This window comes from Mus caroli, unplaced genomic scaffold (genome assembly GCF_978045245.1).
Source record: "Mus caroli unplaced genomic scaffold, Mus_caroli_1 scaffold_1, whole genome shotgun sequence".
NCBI lineage: Eukaryota > Metazoa > Chordata > Mammalia > Rodentia > Muridae > Mus > Mus caroli.
In genome coordinates this window covers 4,429,527-4,438,525 of record NW_028227256.1, presented here as the reverse complement: position 1 = coordinate 4,438,525, position 8,999 = coordinate 4,429,527, and the positions used below count along the sequence as shown (strand labels likewise).

Here is an 8,999-nt window from a genome sequence, read left to right as displayed (position 1 = left end):
CTGAGCAAGCCAGGGAAGCAAGCCAGTAAGGAGCATCCCTCCATGGCCTCTGCATCAGCTCCTGCTCCCTGACCTGCTTGAGTTCCAGTCCTGACTTCCTTTGGTGATGAACAGCAGTATGGAAGTGTAAGCTGAATAAACTCTTTCCTCCCCAACTTGCTTCTTGGTCATGATGTTTGTGCAGGAATAGAAAATGGAAAACAGGGTGTTAGGGGTCAGCAGACACCAAGCAAGACACAGTATATAAGGATGTGATAACAGTAAGGAGCGTAATATATAACATGATAATAATATATGGTATAAACATATGCTTTTATGACAATTTTTCATATTTAAAATAATAATAATAGTAATAATAATAATATTTTAAATTTTAAGTTCAAATTTATATTTTCCTGGACGTATGCATCCGCAGTCCGGAGTTTGTACTCCTGAATACTTTTTTAAAAGTTTTTTTATATAATAAAAGTGATCTGTAACATGTCATAATAATATGTAGTGTATGTAACCCGTCGGACAGTATATTACAATATAATATCAGAAAAAGTAATATGTAGTATAATGTATATATAATAAAATGTATATTTTAAAATGATATATAATATATCTAATATATAATAAAATAATTTTATACAAAATAAGTCCAAGCAAGGCCCATTGCAGAGCACAGCGGTTCCCAACACCTGGTGCCTCGGGCTCAATGCTTTGTACCACTCAGGCAAGTTTGCCTAACACAAAGCCATACCCACACTGAGAAACAACAAAAACAGGAAGAAAATCCTGATGTCACGGCCACTTCCGGTCCCTTCTGGTCACGGTGTGGCCGCTTCATGTGACAACATGGTCACTTCTGATCAGGGTATAGTCACTTCCTGTCACCGTGAAGCTACTTCCTGTTCCCGTATTCTCACGTCTGGTCACAGTATGGCCACATCCCATCATGGTGGAGTCACTTCCTATATCTTAATTATGTCTATTGAATATAACATGTTTTATTTGTAAATATTTGTCTTTTTAAATTTATCAGTTTTTATACAAACCCTTAAATTTACACATATATTCACATATGTTCACTTATATATTGAAATTTATATATATATATCATATATTTATCAATATTAATATACATATTGCATATATGTAAATATAATATATTATAGATATAATGTAAATAATATAAATAGCTTAAGTATATATTTATGTTTATATACATAACATATAATTATATATGATATTAAAATATTTATATATGTATTATATGTTTCATTTATATACATTTTATATTTATAAATATTATATAAATATTTATATATGAAATATACATATATTTCATATACTATAAATATGTATGTTTACAATTAATAAAATTAAAATATATAAAATATGTATAAATATATACGTATATACATACATTATATATGAGCTTGGTACCTGCCATGTCAGTGTCCTGTGTGTATGTATGATGTAATGTATACATTATATATGATGTGATGTATACATTATATATGGTGTAATGTAAAAGTATACACATACATGTATATCTGTATGTATGTTTAGGTATACACATATATATGCATATATATGTCTATGTACATATTATATGCATGTATGCATATGTTATATATATGTATATATATAAATATATGTATATATGTATATGTATATACATATACAAGTATATATATATATATATATATATATGTATAGGTATACTTGTGTGTATATATACATATATACAATATATGTGAGTATATGTATGTATAGGTATATGTTATAAACATACTTATATATTTATATGTAACAATATAAACAATATATGTATATATATTTTTATATGTATAGTTATATGTATATAAATGTATATACACAGGTATATATATATATATTTGTATAGGTATATATGTATATGTGTTTGTATATGTATTAATATGTGTATGCATATGTATATGTATATATTTATATGTATATATATATGTATAAGTATATATGACTGGAATCCCATATCACACAATCTTGACTTTCATGAACAGCAAGGTACTGGAGTCGCATTGATTACTGATTGGTAACCTGAGCACCACCCAGATCAATACCGATGTGGACCCACTGTGCGCACGTCACATACAGAGACACAGACAACACTCAGAGTTTGCAATGGTAGGAAAGTGAACAGATCGGTAGAGTTCATTGCTTTTCACAGGTCCTCCAAGGACTATTGGAAAACAGGTGTTAGGGGTGAGCAGACACCTTTTTTTTTTTTTTATTGTTTTTATGGTCTTTTTACTGTTCTAGTGTTGTTGTAGAGTGTCAGGATTTTTTTTTTAGGGTTTTAGAATTTTTTAGAGTCTTTTTAGAGTTCTCGTGTTTTATTTATTTATTTATTTTATTAGGTATTTTCCTCATTTACATTTCCAATGCTATCCCAAAAGTCTCCCATACCCACCCCCCCTCGTGTTTTATTTTATTATTTTTTTCTTTTTTACAATTTTAGGGTTTTTTTTTAATGTTTAATAAGTATTTTAAAGGTTTTTGGTTTTTGGTTTTTTGTTTTTGTTTTTTTAGCTTTTTACGGGTCTTTTAGGGTTTGTTTAATTATTTAGGGTTTGTGGCACACACCTTTAACTCCCAGCACTTGGGAGGCAGAGGCAGCTGGATTTCTGAGTTTGAGACCAGCCTGGGCTACAGAGTGAGTTCCAGGACAGCCAGGGCTACAACAGAGAAACCCTGTCTCCAAATCCAAAAAAAAAAGTAATTTAGAGGGTTTTTTTGTTTTTGTTTTTGAGGTTTTTTTGTTTTGTTTTTTAGCTTTTTAGGGATCTTTTAGTGTTTGTTTAAAGATACTAGGGTTTGGGGGGGTTCTTTTTTTAAGGTTTTAGGTTTCTTTTAGGGTATTTTAAGTATTTTAGAGATTTTAGGGTTTTTTTTTTATTTGTATGGTTGGTATATGCCATTTAAAACATTTTTAATAGAAAACTCATTTATAAATCATTTTATAGAAGATCAAAAAATATCAAAGATCAATGTTTATTCCAACTTTAACTATAAATAACTAAGTGAAACACAAAAAGGCCTGCTCCCCTGCTTTCACGCCAGTGTCTAGGTCCTCTGCTCTTTGCCTTTTGGAGAAAAGACCGAGTTGTAAGGCTGCGGTCTTTTGGGACGAGGACTAAGATCGAGATCTTCCTTGATATAACCTCTTTCCAGACACGTCTGAGTAGAAGGAAAACCAACTTCCCAGAAATTCTCTGGTGTGTTGGGTGGAATGTAGCGAAATCGGTGTCTTGAGCAGGAAGCCAACTTCTTTTCTCTTTCTTCTGCTGGCAAATCTGCATAATAAATTTCACATTCTTTACATGTGTGCCCAAGCAATTTCCTTCTCTCTTCTTTTTTCCGAACTACCTCAATATGAGGAAAATTCTGTATGCTAGTTTCTCTCTCCTTATCTTTAAAATATGGCCCCACAAATGCTTTCTGTTTGACTCCATCTTGTTTGTCACCGTGTATGTTTGTTTTCTTTGTGATGTCAGGCAGTTCTTCCTCATCTGGTTCCTGGGAAAAGCTTCTGCCAAACAGGACTCATATTCTTCATGTGTTGTCCGATCAAACATATCTTCTAGGCTATCATTCATTTTTATGTCTCCATTTGGACTTCTTTCTTTTTGCTCTTGTTTCTTCATTTTTAAAAGCACGGTTTCACTGACCAACGTACAGTCCATGTCCACTGTTTCTCCTCCTAATCGTGAGTGACTGCTATCCTTTGTATCTATTACAGTAACATCCATCTTATACTGAGAAAGGTCTGCTCCTGGGTCTACACTCCACTGGATATTTTCAAAGGACGTATCTTGGTTGCTTGGCAGAGCCTTTGTTTTAGCAACTCTACAGGGATTTAACTGAAGAACTGATGCAAGCTCACATCCTCCATGGACTGCTCTGTTCTTTACTTTTGTTGGCACAAGAGAACCAGTACCCTTCACATCACCAAAAAGATTCTCCGTCTCCAAACTTTCCTGTGAACATGGAGGTGTTTTGAAGACAGGATTTTCTTCTTTTATCTGTAATGGTGTTTTATGGTCTGGAGAGAATTTACTAGAGGACTGGAGAATGCACGGCTGTAAACAGTATGTCTCCGAAGCGTCTTTGGCTAGCATGCAGTCCCCACTCAAGGCTTTACGGCCTGAGGAGGAGCCCTTTGGAATGGGCTTCAAAGCCTCGTAAATAGTCGCTTGCTTAAGTTTGTTTTTAGAAGTCTCGTTTCCGTGGTTCTTCTCTTGACGCTGAGTGGCTGCAAACCGATTTGACAGGTCCAGAGGTTTATCCATCACATGGTCTCCATTCATGGAGAATTGATTCTCCATTGGGAAAGGAAGGGCATTTTCCTTATCAAAACAGGTCTGGGGGCAGTTTACTGCATGCTCACTTTCCTCCTCAGTTCTCTTCCTTTTGGATGCTTTGCCTCCCAGTGATTTCAAAGGCACCAAATATTTATCAGTAACAGTAATATTCATGTGGTCAGCACTACACTGTTCATCTACAGAGTCACTTACATTTTTATTTGTAAGTATCTGTTTACTAGAAAATGACTGGCTAATGACCTTTACTTCTGACCCAAGACTATGTTGTCTGAAAAGGGCATTATCCTCGGATTTGGATCTAACTTTCTCTGATCTAGAAACAGCAATGTTGCTAAAGGGAGCTGTCTTCAGAAGGTTTTTTTTTCCCATTGTCTAAGAGAGAGGGGGAGAAACTTGTATTCAAACCCAAATGAGTTTTCACAGCAGAGGTAGCTCCAAATACTGGAGATGACACCCGAGTAGGAAATTCTTGAGGAGGTGTCTTTGAAGCAGAGTCTGAAAATCTTAAGCTATCTTCGTTACTTCTTCCAGATTCCATAAAAGGGTGCTTTTTGTGATCTTCTTTGAGACAGTGCTAGAGCTCATTTCCCAGAGGGCTCATGGGACCTTGGGGTTCAGATTCTTCTTGACCACTAAGTCCAAGTGTCTCTGCAACAACAGTGTCTAGATTACAACATGTCTTCTCAGTGGGGTAACTACTTGTTTCACATATTTTAGACAGTGGTGAGTGATTTGGATCACAAGTGTCAGCTACTAGAATTTCATGTTCCTCAGAGTTAACTGGTGCAGGAGCTGAATCCTTAGATATTTTTCTTAATTCATTTGTACATAGAGAGCGCTCCAACTTAGCGAGTGTTTGTTCCACATATCGGACATGGAGATTCTCCTTCCTTCGTAGCCGGTTAATGCCAGAAAAGGAAAAGGATGTTACTGGTGAGTCTGGAATAATGTTTTCCTCACATGCAAGTTCAGCTACTTGATCCTGTTGACCATTTTCCATTTTCTGCTGCAGTTGTTCAGAAAGCTTTTTGTTTTCTTCTTGAAGAGTATTCTTTTCATTCATCAGCTCTGTAATAAGCTTAAGGTTCAGCTGTCGGATATTTTCAAACTCCTGCTGCTTTTTGTGCATATGCTCTTCAGTTACTGCACAGCGATCACACAATCCTGCTCTTAACCTATCTTCTAAAATCTTAATGGTTTCCTGAAGGACTTTCTGCTGGTCTCTCAGCTGTTGATTTTTGGTGAAGAATTCTTCTAGTCTCTGTGCATCTAAAATTCGTTCCTTTTTCAGTTTGGTTACTTTGACTTGTAAAACTTGTACTTCCTTATCATGGTACTCTTTCAGTTTTGTCCAGAGTTCCTTGAAGTCATTGGATACATCTGCAGAATTAGGGCTTCCACAGCTGCTTCCTGAAATGCTCATCTTGCTGACCAGGCTTCACACTTCTATTTGCTGATGTTTCCCTGACCTTTCTTGTGTCCTTACATAGGTGTGACGTTGTCTTTGGATTGTTGAAATACCTCGGCGGGTGCCTCGCGTCAAGCCGCTCATCCGACCGGAAGTAGCTGCTCCGACCCAGCACGCAGGGTAGGAAGAAGGAGAGTCCGTCCCTTCACTCACAGCTTCCGAGCCTCCCAGCAGAGCCCTCAGGAGCTCAAAGAAGAGAGCGATGTCTTCCGGGCCCGGGAGGCCCCGCCGCTCGCTACTGCCTACCTCTTGCCTCGTCCCCTCCTTCTCCTGGCGGCGGAACCCATGGAGGGGACGGCCAGAACCTCCCGGAGGCAGGCCGGAGGGCTGCTCGCCCCGCCCAGCCCCGGAGGCCGATTTTAGGGTTTTGTTGGGGATTTTTGGAGGCCTTAGGGTTTTTATGTAGGGTTTTTAGGGGGTTTTATAGTTTTAAAAAAATGTTTGGGTTTTTTGTGTTTTAGGGACTTAGGTTTTTTTGAGGTTTATTTTTAGGGTTTTTTGATGGTTCTTCGTCTAGATTTTAATATATTTTAGGGTTTTAAGGACTTTTAGGGTTTTTAAAGGATTTTAGGATTTTTTTTAAGTTTTATGTGTTTTTTTTTTTAATGATTTAGGTTTTTCTTTAGGGTTTTAGTGTTTTCTGAGTCTTTTTAGGGTTCTACAGGGGTTTTTTTGTTTTTTTAAATTTTTGGAATTTTTTTAGTGTTTTAAGTTCTTTAGGTCCTTTTTTAAAAAGAATTTCATAGTGTTTTTTAGGGTTTTTGTTGATTTTTTTTAAAGCTTCAAGGTTTTCTTTTGTAAGTTTTTAGGGTTTTTAGGGTCTTTTCAGGATTTTTTAAAAGGATTTTTTAACGTGCTTTTTTTAGTTTTTTTTTTTTTAACAGTTTCGGGGTCTTTTTTTAAAGTATTAGGGGTTTTAGAGTCTCTTTAGGGTTTTTGAGGTTTTTTTTTTTTTTAGAATTTTAGACTTTTTTAGGGGTTTAGGATTCTCTTTAGAAATTCACATTTTTCTTTAGGGTTTAAAGGTTTTGAAGGTATTTTTTAGAGTTTTTAGGGTTTTGGGGGTTTCAGGGTTTTGATGTATTTTTAGGTTTTTTTTTAAAGATTTTAGTTTTTATATGGTTTTAGGGATTTTTTTGGGTCTCTTTATGTTCTTCAGTTTTTCAGAATTATAGGGTTTTTTTAGTGTTTTAGGGATTTTTCTTAAAGGATTTTAGGGTGTATTGGTAATTTAGAGATCATTTATGTTTTTTAAAAGAATTTTATGTTTTTACGTTTTTTTTTTAATTTTTGGTATCTACTTTTTTTAAAAAGTTTTAGGGATTTTTAGGGTTCTAGAAGGATTGTTTTCTTAATATTATAGGCTTTTGGGGGTTGTAGGGTTTTTTAGTATCTTTTTAGGGTTCTAGAGATTTTTTTTATCATTTTAGGTTGTTTTAGGGTTTTAGTGTTTTTTAAAGAAAATTTGGACTTCTTGAGGGTTTTTTTAGAATTTTAGGGTTTTTTTTTTAGGGTTTTTAAAGTTTTTATTAAGGATTTTAGGATTTTTTTAAGGGTCCTTTCATTTGAAAATGATTTTGGGGTTTCTCAGTGTTTTGGGCGATCTTTTAACGCCACAGGGTTTTTTTTTTTTTAAGGTTTTATAATTTTTAGGGTCTTTTTAGGGTTCTTGAGGTTTTATAGAATTTTAGGGCATTTTTTAGGGTTTTCGAATATTTTTAGGGTCTTATTAGAGTTCCTGGTTTTTGGTTTTTTTTGTTTTGTTTTGTTTTGGTTTTTTTTTTTTTAGAATTCTAGGGTTTTTTATAAAGTGTTTATTAAGTATTTTAGAGTCGCTGGGGGATTGTGGCCCACGCCTTTAATCCCAGCAGTTGGGAGGCAGAGGCAGGCAGATTTCTGAGTTGGAGGTCAGCCTGGTCTACAGAGTGAGTTCCAGGACAGCCAGAACTACACAGAGAAACCCTGTCTCGAAAAACAATAAACCAATAAACAAACAAACAAGCAAAAAAACCAAACAAACAACAAGAAAGTATTTTAGGGTTTTTGTTTTTTGTTTTTTCTTTTTAGCTTTTTAGGGACCTTTTAATGTTTTTTAAAGATTATAGAGTTTTCTTAGGGTTTTCTTTTTTTAAGATTTTAGGTTTTGTTTAGGCTGTTTTAAGTATTTTAGCGTGTTTAGGTTATTTGGGGTGTTTTTTGAAGGCCTTAGGAATTTTGTGTAGGGTTTTATTTTATTTTATGGGTTTAAAAAATTTTTAGGTTTTTTTGTGTTTTAGGGTCTTAGGTTTTTTGAGGTTTATTTTTAGGGTTTTTTGATGGTTGTTAATTTCTTCTAGATTTTTAGGTACTTTGGGGTTTTAGGGTCTTTTAGGGTTTTAAAAAGATTTCAGGATTTTTTTAGGTTTTATGTGTTTTTTTTTTTTAAGGCTTTAGGTTTTTTTATGGGTTTATGGTTTTTCTCGGTCTTTTTAGGGTTCTAGAATTTTTTTTATTTTTAGAATTTTGGGATAATTTTTTAGGGTTTTAGGTTTTTTTAGGTTCTTTTTTTGGAATTTTATAGTTTTTTTTAGTTTTTTTTTTTGTTGATGTTTTAAATCTTCAAGATTTACTTTTTAAAGTTTTTTAGGGTTTTCAGGATGTTTTCAGTTTTTTTTTAAGGATTTTTAAAATTTTTTGTCTTTAGAGTTTTTGTTTGTTTGTTTTGTTTTGTTTTTTTAATGGTTTCAGTTTCTTCTGTAAACTATTAGGGTTTTAAGAGTCTTAAAGCGCACAAGCTCATGCACGCACATACCACAGGCTTGCGCATGTTCAGGCCAGAGATAAACATTAGGTGTCTTTCTCTCTTCACCTTTAAAAAATTAATTTTTACTCTCAGAGTTTTATACATTTATGTATTATGACTATGTATTTTGACTGTATCCATCCCAAGTCTTTTTTTTTTCTGACTTCTCCTGGAATATCCTGCTCCTTCATCTATAATTTCTCCTTCTCCTCTTCTTCTTTATGACCCAATTCATGCTGCCCATGTGCACATAGATACAGGGTCGTCTGCTGGAGGAGCATAGGTAACTTATGAGGTGCCATACTTCTGAAAACAAACAAACAAGCAAACAAAAAACAAAAACAGAAAACAAAGTGGATTCTTTCCTCCACAGCAACCATCAACTCCAATAGGTGGT

At 34.4% G+C, this 8,999-nt stretch overlaps 1 pseudogene; it reads right to left on the bottom strand.

Moving 5' to 3' along the window:
- Positions 1-3,093: 3,093 nt before the first annotated feature.
- Positions 3,094-5,889, bottom strand: LOC110310923 (DNA endonuclease RBBP8 pseudogene; annotated as a pseudogene).
- Positions 5,890-8,999: the final 3,110 nt, after the last annotated feature.